We start from the raw sequence: 15,369 nt of genomic DNA, 5'->3' as shown, positions 1-15,369 counted from the left end.
ATCTTAAGTGAGAATAACAGCACAATTGGAAGAGTATAGTCAATGTCACTGAACTGTGTATGTAGAAATTTTTGAAACGGTGTATCTTTGGCTATGTGTATTTTCACCAAAAAAAAAAAGGTTGAGAAGTTAGAGGGTTAATATGTTGTGAGGTTGTTAACCAATGTCATAAAACAACATATGTAATACTGTTTCATGAGAAACTATTTGTTCTGTTAGCCTTCACCTGAAGTAGAATAAAATATAAAAAAAGAAAAAGAAAAAAAAAAAAGAATGCCACCTGGCCACTTTGGGCTCCTCATGCCTTTGGATCAACAGGCATAGAAGGGAGTTACCATACTGACTAGTGTGACTGAACCTGACTACCAAGGGGAAATTGGATTGATGTTGCATAATGGTGGTAAAAAAGAGTATGTCTGGAATACAAGAAATCCCTTAATGAGTCTTTATTACTACCTTCCCTGTGATTAAAGTCAATGGAAAACTACAGCAATCCAATTCCGACATGACTACTAATGTCCAGATCCTTCAGGAATGAAGGTTTGGGTCACCCCACCAGGCAAAGAACCATGACCAGCGGAGGTACTTGCTGAGGGTAAAGGGAATATGGAATGGGTGGTGGAAGAAGGTAGTTCTAAATACCAGTTATGACCACGTGATGAGTTGCAGAAATGAGGACTGTAATTATTATATTTCTTCCTTGTATGTGTGCATCAAATATTTTTCTTTTATTCACTTATAAAATATAAGATGTAAATGGGGCTAGTGCGTTTTCAGTTGTAGGTATGTTAGTTGTATTATGTCAGGTGCAAATAGAACTGTATAATTGTCTTTAGAGATTGTGTGCAGTTTAAGGATATGTGTACAGGTCCCAAATTGATAAGGGGTGGGCTGTGATTGTTAAGATTGTGTGCCAACTTGGCTGGGCGATGATTCTCAGTGGTTTGGCAGTTATGTAATGATATAACTTGGCAGTTATATAATGATGTAGTCATCCTCTGTGATGTGTGATGTGATCAGCCAATCAGTCATAAGGGGTGTTTCCTCAGGGGTGTGGCCTGCATTCAGTATATATATGGACATTCTGGCAAAGCTCACTTGCTTGCTCTGGATCCTGCATTCAGCTTGTCATCATCTGACCTCTAGATCTTGGGACTTGGGTCAGCGGACTGCCATATTGCCTGCCGATCTTGGAAATCATCAGCCTCCACAGCCTGTGAGCCAGCAGCCTGCTGTCTTAACTGCCTATCTTGGATACATCAGCCTCTGCAGTCCGTGATTGTGGCCTGCTATCAGACCTGCTGATTTTGGGTTCACCAGCCCCTGCAGCTATATGAGTCAGGAGAAGCTTCCAGCCTGATGCCTGGCTCACAGACTTGGGACTTGCCAACCTCTACAGCCGTGTAAGCCATTTCCTTGAGATAAATCTCTCTCTCTCTCTGTCCGTCTCTGTCTCTCTTTCTCTGTCTCTCCCTCTCTCTCTGTCTTTGTCTCTCTCTTTCCCTCTCTCTGTCTTTCTCCCTCTCTCTCTGTATATATATAAATATATATATATATACACGCTTTGCTGGTTTTGCTTCACTAGAGAACCCAGCCGAAAACAACCACTGTTATAAAAAGCTGAAAATACGTTTACACACAGAAAGAAACATCCTTTGATGGTTACCATGGATGGGAGGGGAAAGAGGGAGAATCACTAAATAAATAGTAGACGTGTTAATTCTGGTAAAGGGAAAGACAATACACGATATGGGGAAAGTCAGCACAAAGTCACCAAGGGAAAGGAAGAAACTGAGAGGTATGCAAGAATAAAGGGCAACTACAATAAATAGTATAACATATACAATCTTGCAACAACAGTAATAACAAATAATAATTTGTGAGTGAATACATTGGTAGATATGCTAAATAGATGTGAGGGGTCATACAAGAGCACACCCATGTGCGTAAATAGGTATGGTTGTGGATATTTCTACATACATATTTGTATGCATTGCATGTATATTCATATATATAATAGAGCACTTGGGGTTGCAGTTATGAAGGCTAAGGACCATAGTCTTGGGGGAAACCTAGGTCAATTGGCATAACATAGTTCATAAAGATAATGTTTTACATCCTAGGTTGGTGAGTAGCGTCTGGGGTCTTAAAAGCTCATGAGCAGTCATCTAAGATACAACTATTTGTCTCTTCCTATCTGGAGCAAAGGAGAGTGAAGAAAACCAAAGACTCCATTAACCAATTAGGACTAATGGCCCACATGAAAAACAGCCTCCTCTAGCCTGAAACCAGAAGTACTAGACTGTGCCCAGCTACAACTACCCACAGTTCTGACCAGGAACACAATAGAAGGTTCCAGCTAGATGAGTGAAAACTGTAGAACAAAATTCAAATTTCTAAAAAAGACCAGACTTACTGGTTTGATAGAGACTGAAAGAACCCCTGAGACTATTGCCCTAAGACACCCTTCAAACTTGGAACTAAAGCCACTCGTGGAGGCCACCTTTCAACCAAATAATAGACTGGCCTATAAAATAAACAATAACACCCGAGAGGAATGTGTTCCACAGAACAATCAATTATTCAAGATCAAAGGGGCAACATTTGCCCAAAAGCAAAGATGATAAGGCAAGGAGGTGCAGGGAAACAGGAATAAGGGAAATGGGGAACACAGAGTGGAAATGAAGAGAGTGCTGATGCATTGCTAGGACTGCAACCAATGTCACAGAACAATCTGAGTGTGAATTATTGAATGGAAATCTAATTTGCTGTGTAAACTGTCACCTAAAGCACAGTCAAATGTTCAAAAAGACATTATCTTTCTGAAAAGTTTAAAGAATTAATTTAAAAACATGTAAGGAAGAGGTGAAGACTAAGAAATGAAAATATTCGCAACATAAGTGAAACAGAGTTAAAAAGATGAAAGGACAAAAGAAAAACTTTGAGCTTCCATTCTGATACTCACGTTCAATGCCCTTAAAGTCAAGCGAAGCCCTTAAAGTGTAGGGGAAAAAATCTCCATCTTATTTGATCTTCCTTTATTCACTTCAATAAGTTATACAAAGGTTGAAATGTGCTCTGTTTTTTAAAAAATGCCACCATTGTCCTCCTATCAGAAAACCATTATCTGCTGACGTAATATCTGAAGGTGATAATCTGTTGCCACAGTGATAAGCTAGCTCTTGTTACTCAATTTAGATATGGTGAGTATTAACTGCTTATAAAAATTTTTACTTAAATGACTTCAACCAAACACTCATCAGAACTTGATCTAATTAAGCCTAACTCCTGGACTTAATTACTAATACCATTTTAATAGAAAAACAAATCAAAATCTCAAAACAAAAACCCATGAAAAAATTCAACACACAGTAAAAACATTCTGTTATTAAAAAAAAAAAAAAACCCATTGCCATCGAGTCAATTCCAACTCATAGTGACCCTATAGGACAGAGTAGAACCACCCCATAGGGTTTCCAAGGAGCAGCTGGTGGATTCAAACTGATGACCTTTTGGTTAGCAGCCAAACACTTAACCACTGCACCACGAGGGCCCCAACGTAATAGGTAGACGTTTTATTGTGAATATGAATAGAAAAATAAAATCAAAATAAAATTCTAAAATGCTATTTATCCTCTCTGTTCCCTAGCCCCACTTCCACCCCAAATTTAGAAAAAACGCATTTGTTTTTCTGTTCTTTATCAATTCTCATAAAGAAATGAGATGACATGATTATCTGCAGTCTTCCTTAGATATTTAATAAAACGTCTTACAAAGCAATATTTTGGGAGGCGGGGCTAAGATGGCAGAGTAGTCAGACACTTCCCATGGTCCCTTTCATAACAAATACCTGAAAAAACAAGTGAATCGATCATATATGACAATCTAGGAGCCTTGAACATCAAAGGCAAAGTTGAGGAATCGGACTGAGTGGCAGGGGGAGGGAGAGATGGTTCAGAAGCAGCGAGGAGTTGCCAGATCTGACCTGGGGAGAGCCTGAGCCCTTTAGGCCTGATCAGCCCCCGGTGCGCGGTAAGGCAGGCAAGCAGTGGCACTCAGGAGGTGTTTTCCACAGCAGGAGAGACCCAGTGGCAGAAAGTCTACTAGGCCATCCATAATCAGTGAGAAGCAGCCCTTGATCAGCATAAGATAATTACTTGCATCTGGCCTACTGCGTGGATCAAAAACAGTCCCCCTTTGGGAAAAACCTCTCTCCCGTTTACCTCCCCGCTCCCTGCTCTGCACTGGGTCCGGGACCAGCTTCAGCAATTGCCGAGTCCCTTGGGCCAGAAGTAGGACCCGTCTTGCACCCTGAGCCATTCTCCCAGCCTTGGAGAGTGAACAAATAAACAAGGGAAAAAATAATCTGCCGGCCCCCCTAAGCCAGGAATTCAGGGGAGGCACAGCCTTTGCGTAGGCACAGGCATAAGGGATCCACGGACTTTGAGTGCCTTTTCCCACACATAGACTTGTGTGGGCCCACTTCAATAGCGTAGGCCCTCATTACCGCAGTACAACAGGGTATATACCCAAAGTCTACCTTCAACTGTTTCAGCTGGGAAGTGGCAGGTTCATGACTTTTGACATTGCTCTGCCCATTAAGCAGGGTCTTCATCCACCCACATCAGGGGCCTGAGGACTGGTGGCTCCAGCCACGCCACCTAGCCATCTGCAACAGGGGCCCATGAATAAGAGGTGCCCCCCAACCATTACGGCCAACGCATTGGGTGCTCATAGTCCGGCTGCAAAACCTACCCACCTACGCGCTCTAGGCAACAGTGACACGCTTTCCTCCTGGACACTCAGGGGCGACCGTTTGCCCCCTGCCTTGCTCAGCATGTGCCCCCTGCTGTAGCTGGATGCCTGTGCCTACACCAATCACCCATGCTGGTCTAGGACTGTAGGTGAGAGCCTGCACCACACACTTGTTGACTGACTACCTGGACACCTGAGCTGAATCCATATATGAGGAGTGGGTGGACTCCTGGGCTCATATACTTAGTGGCAGGTCTGGCCACCTGGTGGCAGGACGTTGGAGCTTCAGGGACACTGGTGAGTGGGCTAGTTCACACGAGCAGCCTATTTGGGCATATCAAAACAAAACAAAACAAAAAGCTAGGACACAGTAAGCAAACATAAAATAAATAAATATAATAACTTATTGATGGCTCAGAGACAACAGTCAACATCAAATCACATAAAGAGGCAGATCATGATGGCTTCAGTAAGCTCCCGAAATAAAGAATCCAGAAATTTTCCAGAGGAAGAAAATTTCTTGGAATCACCAGAGGCAGAATACAAAAGATTAATATACGGAACTCTTCAAGGTATCAGGAAGGAAATTAGGCAAAATGAATACCTAGCAATAGAGTTTAAGAAGATTAGAGAAGAGCACAGTGACAAATTTAACAGGCTGCAAGAATCCATAGAGAGACAACAATCAGAAATACAAAAGATTAACAATAAAATTTCAGAATTAGACAACTCAGTAGAAAGTCACAGGAGCAGAACTGAGGCAATGGAAGTCAGAATTACTGAGATTGAAGATCAAAGCAATATTTTGGAGTAAATCTGTTCTTCTTTGGATCTGAAGCATATGTTTCCCTAATGAATCATTGTAGGTTAAATCCAGTATTTAGCTTTTATACTTAAATGCCCATACTTCCCAACAGAATTTCCAAAAAGCGATAAAACAATTAAAAAACAAAACAAAAAAAGCTCCAAAGAGTCCCTTAGAATCTGATCTAATTTGATAGTCACTCAGAAACTGATCCCTATGGGTGGTATCTCTCCTTTAATAAACAGTAAATAGCCTTTTGGATTTATTGTTTTTGATTTTGTAAATTGAAAGGAAAGGCTGTCCTACTAAGTTACATAATTTAAATAACTACTTTTTCAATAGTAGGCTAATTATTATGTGTGATAAGTACACCAAATTCTCAAGCTAATACCTGATTTTAATGAGAAATTCTTTAATGATAGATTTGTTGTTTAAATCCCAGTTACAAATATTCACATGCAACAAGATGGATTATTATATGAAAACATTTTCTTACAATACGGAAATCAAAATTTTTTCTTTCAGTGGGTTGCAGCTTTCTTTGTTCTGTCAGGAATAACTGATAATCAAGATAGTGCCAGAAGAAGGGCTTGATTTTCAGGAAGTCGCACCTGTGAATTCAGCTGCTGCAGGTCAATGGTAGACACTCAGCTGCAATTGCAGAAGCTATAAAACTGTTGACAGCAGAACTCAATTTTTTCTTTTACTTTCTTTAAAATTTTTTTTTTATTGTACTTTAGGTGAAGGTTTACAGAACAAATAGTTTCTCATTAAACAGTCAGTACACAGACTGTTTTATGACATTAGTTAACAACCCCACAACATGTCAACACTCTCCCTTCTTGACTTTGAAGAACCTTTTTTTCTTTTTTTGGAGAAAATATACATAGCCAAACATACACCATTTCAAAAATTTCTACATGTAAAATTCAGTGACATTGATTACATTCTTCCTGTTGTGCTGCTATTCTCACTATCCTTTTCCAAATTATTCCATCACCCTTGTATTCAACTCACTGTCTCCTAGGCTTCCCATCAAACCTTTTGAGTTGCTGTTGTCAATTTGATCTCCCATAGATAATTCTTTTTTTTTTGTACTTTAGATGAATGTTTTCAGAATAAAATAGTTTATCATTAAAGAGTTAGTACACATATGACAGCAGAACTCAATTTTATTGCCCTCACATTCCAGCTCAAGCGCATCAGGAGTTAACCAGTTGCATCCCAGTCTGTAGCTACCAGATAAAGAGCCTTGATATTTTCACACTCCTTTTAATTTTTGCACTTATTTTTCCTTTGAATAATGATAGCTACCTTTTACTGAGTACTTATTATATACAAGGCAACATTTACCCATTACCATCGAGTCCATTCTGACTCATAGCAACCCTACATGGCCTAGTAGAACTGCCCCATAGGGTTTCCAAGGAGTGGCTGGTGGATTCCAGCTGCCGGATCTTTTGGTTAGCAGTCTGAGCTCTTAACTGGGGCACGACCAGGGCTCCAGGCCATCATACTAGATGTTTTATAGGGTATTTATCTTTCACAGGTAAAGAAACTGAAGCTCACAGGAGATAATCTGCCCAAATCCTCAAGCTCCTTACCCATCTACACAGTGAATTGAATTGGCCTGTTAGATTTGAAATCATATTATACTATAACCTTTTTCCTAAAAATATCATTCTCCAGACCAGCAGCAATATTGTCACTTGGGAGCTTGTAAGAAATGCAGACTCTCAGGCCCCACCCCAGAAACGGACCAAATCTTCATTTTAACAAGATCCTCAGTTGTTGTAGTTGGGTGCCCTCGAGTCTATTCCAACTCACAGTGGCTCTATAGGGCAGAGTAGAACTATCCCATAGGGTTTCCTAGGCTGTAATCTTTATGGGAATAGATTGCCAGGTCTTTCTCCAAGATCCTCAATACACACGCTAAATTCAAGAAGCACCGCACAACACTCTATTTCATTAAAAAAAAGTGACACGGATACTCTTTATTCACCACTGATTTAAAATCAGTGCCTTACTTGTAAATACTTAGAAAAATTTTAACACTCACATTATCAGACATAAGTAATATTCAAATTAAGAGAAAGTGCTTAAGAAAAATTAAGAGACAAGAAGTACGTTGGAGAGCACCGGTAGGAAGCAAGGGAGATCAGATTTTCAAGGCTTTTCCTAATTCAATGCCTTAATCTCAACAATATGGCGTTTCCAGCAGAAAGAATTACAGTTACTGTCATATGTTTTATTTAAAATTAATTAAATTTATTTATTATTTGTTTATCCATACATCCATTCAACAAATATGTACTGAATGTTTAGAAGAGTAGCTCTCAAATTTTACATAGCATCGGAATCGCTTGGAGGGCTTGTTAAAACAAAATTCCTGAGTTTCTTATTCAGTACCTTTCTAACACAAACCCGGTGATGTTGATGCTGCAAGTCCATGGTCTGCATTTTGAAAACATGGGCTTTGAAGATTCTAGGCACCATATTAGATATTTGGGAGATTATAATGATGAATTCGACACTATATCTTTCTCCTGGAAACCTATGCACTGATTAGGCAATTACAATTACCACACAAATGTGTGTAAGGTAGCAGTGATAATCAGAGGCATTACAAAACAAATACTACAGGTATTCAAAATCAGAATACATTACTTCTAATTGAAAGGCTGAAGTGGAATTTTGGGACGAGTGGGTGTTTGTGCTTATAACAAATTGTGGGTAGAATATGAATTAGAATAGAATTTTAAGAAAAAAGCATAGCTGGGCTAAAAAAATCATTGGGTATACACTAAAACAAACAAATGAAACCCAAACCCACTGCCATCGAGTTAATTCCAACTTAACAGTGACACTATAGGACACAGTAGAACCGCCCCTACAGTTTCCAAGGCTATAAATCTTTACAGACGCAGACTGCCACATCTTTCTTCCTCAGAGAGGCTGTTGGGTTCAGACTGCCAACCTTTTGGTTAGCAGAAGAGTGCTTTAACCACTGCGCAACCAGGGCTCCTGGGTATACACTAAGATACAGAAATATAAAACTATAAGATGGATAGAGAACAGCTGTTTGATTCAACAGACTTTTGAGAATGGAAAAATGGGAAATAAGATTGGAAAAATAGGTACAGGACAGTCCAGGGTGGCAGCTGGACTCAGGTTAGCACTCTACTACTGCCTAGCAAGGGACACAAGCTTACATAAAGTTCCAGCTGGGGCTTAGGCTTACTTGGTTTTCTTCCAAGTCCCTGGGCAGCTAGCTCCCAGACACTACTCGTTCAGGTTCAGATGTTTTCCTTTCTGTTGATAAGGCATTCCTCGGCCTTGGCCACTCCAGTCATGCCACTCCTGGCCTTGTACCTTAGCCCGAGTTCATCCCCAGCATGCTTCTGGGATGAGCAAAGCTGCTCCCACTAGGAGGGGATGCATATAGCTGAATAGCATTACCCTACACAGACAAATAGTGAAGGACAAAGCCAAGTCCACTGAACATTTATTATAAGAAATGGACTTCATATGGCCAGTTTGTAGACTACATAGTTTGCTGCCTTGGCATCTGTTAATTCCTTCTAAATGCTCTTTCACCTAGCTTCTGATACGGCCACTCCTTTCTTTGCACCCAGTCTCTGAACAGTGGTAGTCTCTCACTGGCCTCCTGGCCATGCCCCATATAGTTGATAAGAACCGGTTACTTTCTTGTAACCCAGTCATTCAGCTGCAGTAGCAATAGCTACTCCTTGTCCCTCCCAGTCATGTCCCATATGTCTCCCTTTTCCCACACTAGTACCCTAGAAATCTTTAAACTGACCAATGAGACTTCAGCATGTGCAGACCCGGAGACTCCACCCTGCTTGCCATATATAAGCCCTCCCCTACAGTTCTGGTTTGTTGTTGCCTTTACCTAGGTTCTAACCCCATGTGTGGCCCTGTGTCAAGGAATGCTGTGGTTTTCTCTCTGGAAGCTGTGAGTACACAATAAATTCTATTTGTTTTCTTGCCTTCCTGCATGAGCCTTTTTTCCTCAGGCTGTGCTTGACAGACCATCCAAGACACTCACAGACACCCCCATTGAGTCAAAATTAAAACAACGGGGTGCCAGTTAAGTGTTTTAACAGAGTAGAGACAAAATCAGTTCTGTGTTTTGGGAAGTTTAATCTAGAAACTAGTTTGCCTAAATTCCAACAGCAAACAAGTTCCAGTGGTGGGATTCTAAACACAGGCCTTCTGACGTCCCCAAATTTGTTCTTCCCATTCCTCTATTATGGGAAAAGGAAAAAGTCGTAGCTAAAAATATAGCAAATTCAAGGACAGGATAGATAGACGGACAGACAGACAGATAGATAAATAAAAGAAAGAGAGAAGAAGGAAGGGAGGAAAAAGATACATGAGATTATGTTTGTAAACTAAAGGAGAGAAAATGAAAAGGAAAATTTTAGGAGGGAAACGATGGCGTATAGCATTTAAAATAGAGAAGGAAGAAGACAGTGCACAAGTGTCTGGCTGAACTATGGAAAGGAAGGCAATTTATTCTCCTACATCAGTGGGAGGAAAGCAGAAGATTAGTGAAGATACAGATCATCTTTCTATTGTAAAAGATACAGATAGAAAAGGCACATAAAAACTTCTGATAAGGATGTTTATCTCAAAAGGTCTTCTTATTCTCAACAAAGTGCAACAGAAGGATATTTGGAAAGGGTAAAGAGGCAAGTATCAGATTAAAAGATTAAGGAAATTGGATAATTTAGAATAGAAATATTTCCATAGAAGTTGCCAACTGAGGCTCATTATACTCTAAAAAATGAGTTGTGTTCCTGTAATTCAGGTATTAGTTAAATTATCACCTGCTCAGAGAAGCAGTCCATCGTCTCTCTGGAAAATACCCACCACCTCATTTTCCTGATTCATATCACCCTATTTTATCCCACCCTGTATTTGAAACAATTTTATTTAATCATGTTTTCTGTCTTCCCACCATCACTAAGCATGAGATCCAGAAGAGTAGATACTGTGTCTGTCTTGTTCTCAGCACCTAGAACAATGCTTGGTACATGCTATGAGCCCAAAAAGTACTTGTTGAATGAATGTAAATTGTATGAGTCTGCCACACAATTCAGCAATCCTAGTTGAACATTCTCAAAAGTTGGAGGTTGGGATAACTCAGGATTGGAGAGTGGTATAGAGAGTATGATCAAAAGCAAAAAAAAAAAAAAAAAAAAGTGGGAGGGTATTCAAGGTACAAAAGAGTCATCATGGACACTTGATATGGGGCCAGATACAGTCAGAGAAGACATGCTAGACATTGTTGTTAGTTGCTGTTGAGTTGATTTTGACTCATAGCAACTGCATATATGCAGGAAAAAACTGCTCCTTAAGGTTTTCAAGGCTATGACCTTTTGGAAGCAGATTGCCAGGCCTGTCTTCTGAGATGCCTCTGGGTGGGTTCTAACTGCCAACCTTTCAGCTAGTACTCAAGTGCTTAACAGTTTGTGCCACCCAGGGACTCCATGCTAGCAATAGAACAATGGAAAAAGCATTAGTTAAGGGTATAGATATGGGAGTGGCATAGCTATGGTTCTTGAGCAGTGGTTCTCAACGTGTGGTCCTAGGCCAGCAAGATCAGCATCACTTGGGCATTTATTAAACATGCAAATTCTCAGCTCCACCTGAGAACTACTGAATCAGAACACTGGGGATCAAGGTATTTTAACAAGCCTTTTGGGTGATTCTGTTGCTAGTTAAAGTTTGGGAGTGGTGAGTATAGTACCCAATATCAAACTTACATTTAAAAAAGTATTGTACTTATATCATGAATAATATTCTATGCAAAACATTCATTTAACAAGTTCCCATTCTCTAGATGTACTCAGGACAAAACTAGATGACTCCTTGATGAGTTTGTTGAAGACAGAATTCATGTATCTATAAAGCAAGGCTTTATACAGGACTGTATGATTGCTTGAGCCCTTGTGGCACAGTGGTTAAAAGTTTGACTGTTAACCAAAAGGTTGGGAGTTTGAATCCACCAGTCACTCTTTGAAAACCCAATGGGGCAGTTCTACTCTCTCCTGTAGGGTTACTATGAGTTGGGATCAACTCAATGGCAATGGATTTGGCATGATTGCTAAGGCATCTCCAAATTTTGAAAGTTAATGATTCTGAAAGCTTTTACATTTAACCCACCATAGATAAATACTTAAAATGAAATTCCTTCAAATATGCTTTTTTTAATTCCAAAATAATTTATTTCTCTTCAAATTGCAGTTGTCCCCAATAGCTAAGAGCTCACGATTAAGGAGTTGAGCTAAACTGCTCTTATTCCATTTATATAAAGACAAGATCATCATAGATATTATTTTTAACTGTATGTTACCTGGTCCTTTGCAAGAAAAATTTGTGCAGTGGCTCTATTTTTTTTACTTAAAAACTTGTCAGAAAAGAAAAAAGGGAGAGAGATAACAACAACTGTAAGCTTCCATGAGAAAAGAAGAAATGGAGCTAAATAAACACAGAAATATCTACCTAATACCTGCAAATTAGAAACAAGTTTCCCAATTTTTAGGACCTCATCTAACTTGTATTGGGAGTTTGATTAGAATCGTATGCTTTACTGTCCAAAAATGTCTCTTCAAGATTCTTAACAGCTTTCCAAATAATCTACATCACCACATCAGACTGACTGGAAACAACATAAACAAGTGCCAAATTGCATTCCCTAATGAAGTCCCTGAGCAGAGAAAACCAGAGGGCAGCAACATGAAATTTAAATTGGTGGCCAGAGGCTGCCATGACTGAGGCAGACAACTAGGGAGATGGGAATCACAGGACGGACGTGTCAGATAGGGATAGAAACAGGGTGAGTGTTCTAATGAATGATCTAATGAGAGATAAACTAACACTGGTTCATGGACAAGAGGCCAACAATTTGACAGAAAAAGCTTCATTAGGTGTTAATGTTACACAGATTGCAGCCGCCTGCCGCAATAGCTAATTCTGAGACGGATGAGGTGAGCAGCAAGAGGTTTATTATATATCAATATATAGGAGACAGAAGGGAATAGATTCCTCCAAAAAAACCATTTCTCCCACTGGAGATTGGCTGAAGGCTTTTATAGGGACAGGATTATGGGTCTTAGAAGTTTGTGTTAGTTCCTCCTTGAGGTGGTCACATCCCAGATGAATTAATCTTTTCTTGGGGGTTATCTGGCAACATCCAGTTTTTCTTGTCCCGAGGTGGTTGCCTTGTTCAGTTTGTCATTCTTAGATCACGATCACTTGTTTTCCACCCTCCAAGGAGGAACATCGGTTAATCTTAAACCTTTTGTAGAGACTGGAACCAGAGGGAAAGACAAGATCATGAGACAATGCGGTGGGTAGCAATGGGGAGGAAATAACAGTGAGCCGGGCCTATGCAGCCTCTTCCATTAATAGTTGGAATAAATGGGCAATTCTATGAAGTTTCACTGTCAGATAATTTTAATCTGGTTGTTCTGTCAACTTTACTTGTGATCAGAATGACATGATCTAAATGACCATAGTTACAGTAGCTCAGATTTACCAAATTTAAAAATTCTATGTTATATGGGATGCCCTCTATCTGTATTTAAGGGAACAACTACTTCCTTGTATTGTGTTTGAGGATGGTAGCATTGACTTTCACAAGAAAGTGATTGGGTTCATCAGAAATGGTCCCATAAGCCTTAACTAGGATGTGTTCAAAGAGCTAAAATAATAAGGTCCTCCACTTATGCTGACCTCAGCTGAAAAGAGGGTAAAAAGTAAGATGCACTATTGTGTACTCTGGTGTCTGCTGGTTTAACACACATTTGTGGAAAGTTTAATAGGTAGTAATTAAGACCTTACTATTCTGCAAATGTATTATAGTAAAAACTCACATAAAGTATCTATGGTCCATAATTTGGGCAGGTTGAAAAACCGTGTATTCTAGATAAGCATTCCACTCTTTTTAAAAAGAAAACACTAAGCATGCAGTCACCAAACCATGAGATTTACAATGTACTTCATATATTCTTGTGTCTTTATACCCATTCACAATGGGATTTTTCAATAATTACTTTTAAATCTGTATATCTCTCTATAATAAAAATTATGCAATTATCTTTCCAATATAATTCTCTTTGAAAAACATTCACTCCTCCAAATTCATGCTTTCAAAGGACTGAAAGCATTTAAAATGGAAAGTGTTAAATGCCATAATTTTCTGTTTCAATTAGGAGATATTCTTCACATGTTGAAGTCATGCCTATTATGACCATTTTTAATGAGTACTATCAGTCTAGGACCTAGAGAGAAGAAAGATAGGGATGCTGAGTTTGTCTGGTGGATTTATGATGGCCACAGAGGTTGACGCTAATAGTTTAATAGTATGGCATGGTTAGTCATTTAAATGAACTAGAGGAGTATGAATTTGTTTGCCAGGTAAAACTAAGTGAAATTCTTTAGTGATACGATATATTGAGTAACATTTTTTCTACGTTTCCTCTTGCATTCTCTCTCTTTCAACTTTGAGTAAGGAACCATGTGATGTATGCTTATAACGTAGTGATCCCAAACCACACATGTGTGAAACATGTAATGTGTGAATTGAACATTAAAGCTAAGCTGTGAACAACTTGAAATTGACAAACATCTTCTAATGTTATAAGCAAATGCTTTGCTGTGATATGGTTGACATAACACTCAGTATCTATGTTAGACATTCTGAGTAAACCTCTGATTATGAACCTGTGATATAAGTTACCTCGATGCAATATGAACTGGATGTCTCTGAAAAACCCTTATCTTCAAAACTGGAAGGACTAACTCATATAAAAACCCTGGGCTTTTGGTCTCCCAACGAGAGCAAGGTAGAGGCAGAATAACTCTGTGTCAGTCAATTCTTTGACCTCTTCCAAAGACTTAAGGCCTGTTGGAGACTTTGCCCACAGCCACCAAACTCAGACTGTAATTACAAGGAACCCCTATTGAGGATGAGCCGCTGGTCAAGCCTTCCTCCTGAGACCACTCATTAAAGGTAAGCACATGAAGGCGGAAGATTTGGCCTTTAATTGTTGGACTAACTTTGCCCCACCCTGACTCTCCAGATCTAATAAATATCTTGGGATCTTACCTGTGTGTTTGTCATGATTACCTTGCAATAAACTAAATGAGCTTATGCATGAAAAACCTGAGCATCTATCTACTTATTTTAAAATAAAAATCTTCACAAGGCAAACTAGTACTTTTTGAACAGCATTTACTTTATCATTGATAAAATATGCTCAGAATAGAACAAAAATTCCAGAATCCAAACTACCCAAATAAATTGTTATGAACTTAGCTAATATCACTTATATTTTTCATCATTTTGTTTCTTTTTTAAATAATCGTTTTCTTATTCCAAAATTAATGTGAAAGTGGAAAAGTTAGGAGCAAAACATAACTAATAAGCAACCTGATATTCACATAAGGAAGCAAAGAAAATACTCATAATCCCATATATAGAGAAAACAATTGCTTACTAACCATCTCATAATTGGCAGGAAGAAATGTGTTTATTAGGTTGCAGACTGAATTGGCCAGCAAGTAATCCAGCTGGTTATTATAAATCAAACTTTGAATTACTGCACAGGTTGGAAATTTCTCTTATTATATACAGCATTAGACAACATCTACAAAATTCATCAAATTACCATGATGCTCAAAATTTTTTTTTTATTGTACTTTAGATGAAGGTTTACAGAACAAATAGTTTCTCATTAAACAGTACACATATTGTTTTATGACATTGGTTAACAACC

Source organism: Trichechus manatus, unplaced genomic scaffold, assembly GCF_000243295.1.
Source record: "Trichechus manatus latirostris isolate Lorelei unplaced genomic scaffold, TriManLat1.0 scaffold00012, whole genome shotgun sequence".
Taxonomy (NCBI): domain Eukaryota; kingdom Metazoa; phylum Chordata; class Mammalia; order Sirenia; family Trichechidae; genus Trichechus; species Trichechus manatus.
This window is presented reverse-complemented; position numbering follows the sequence as displayed.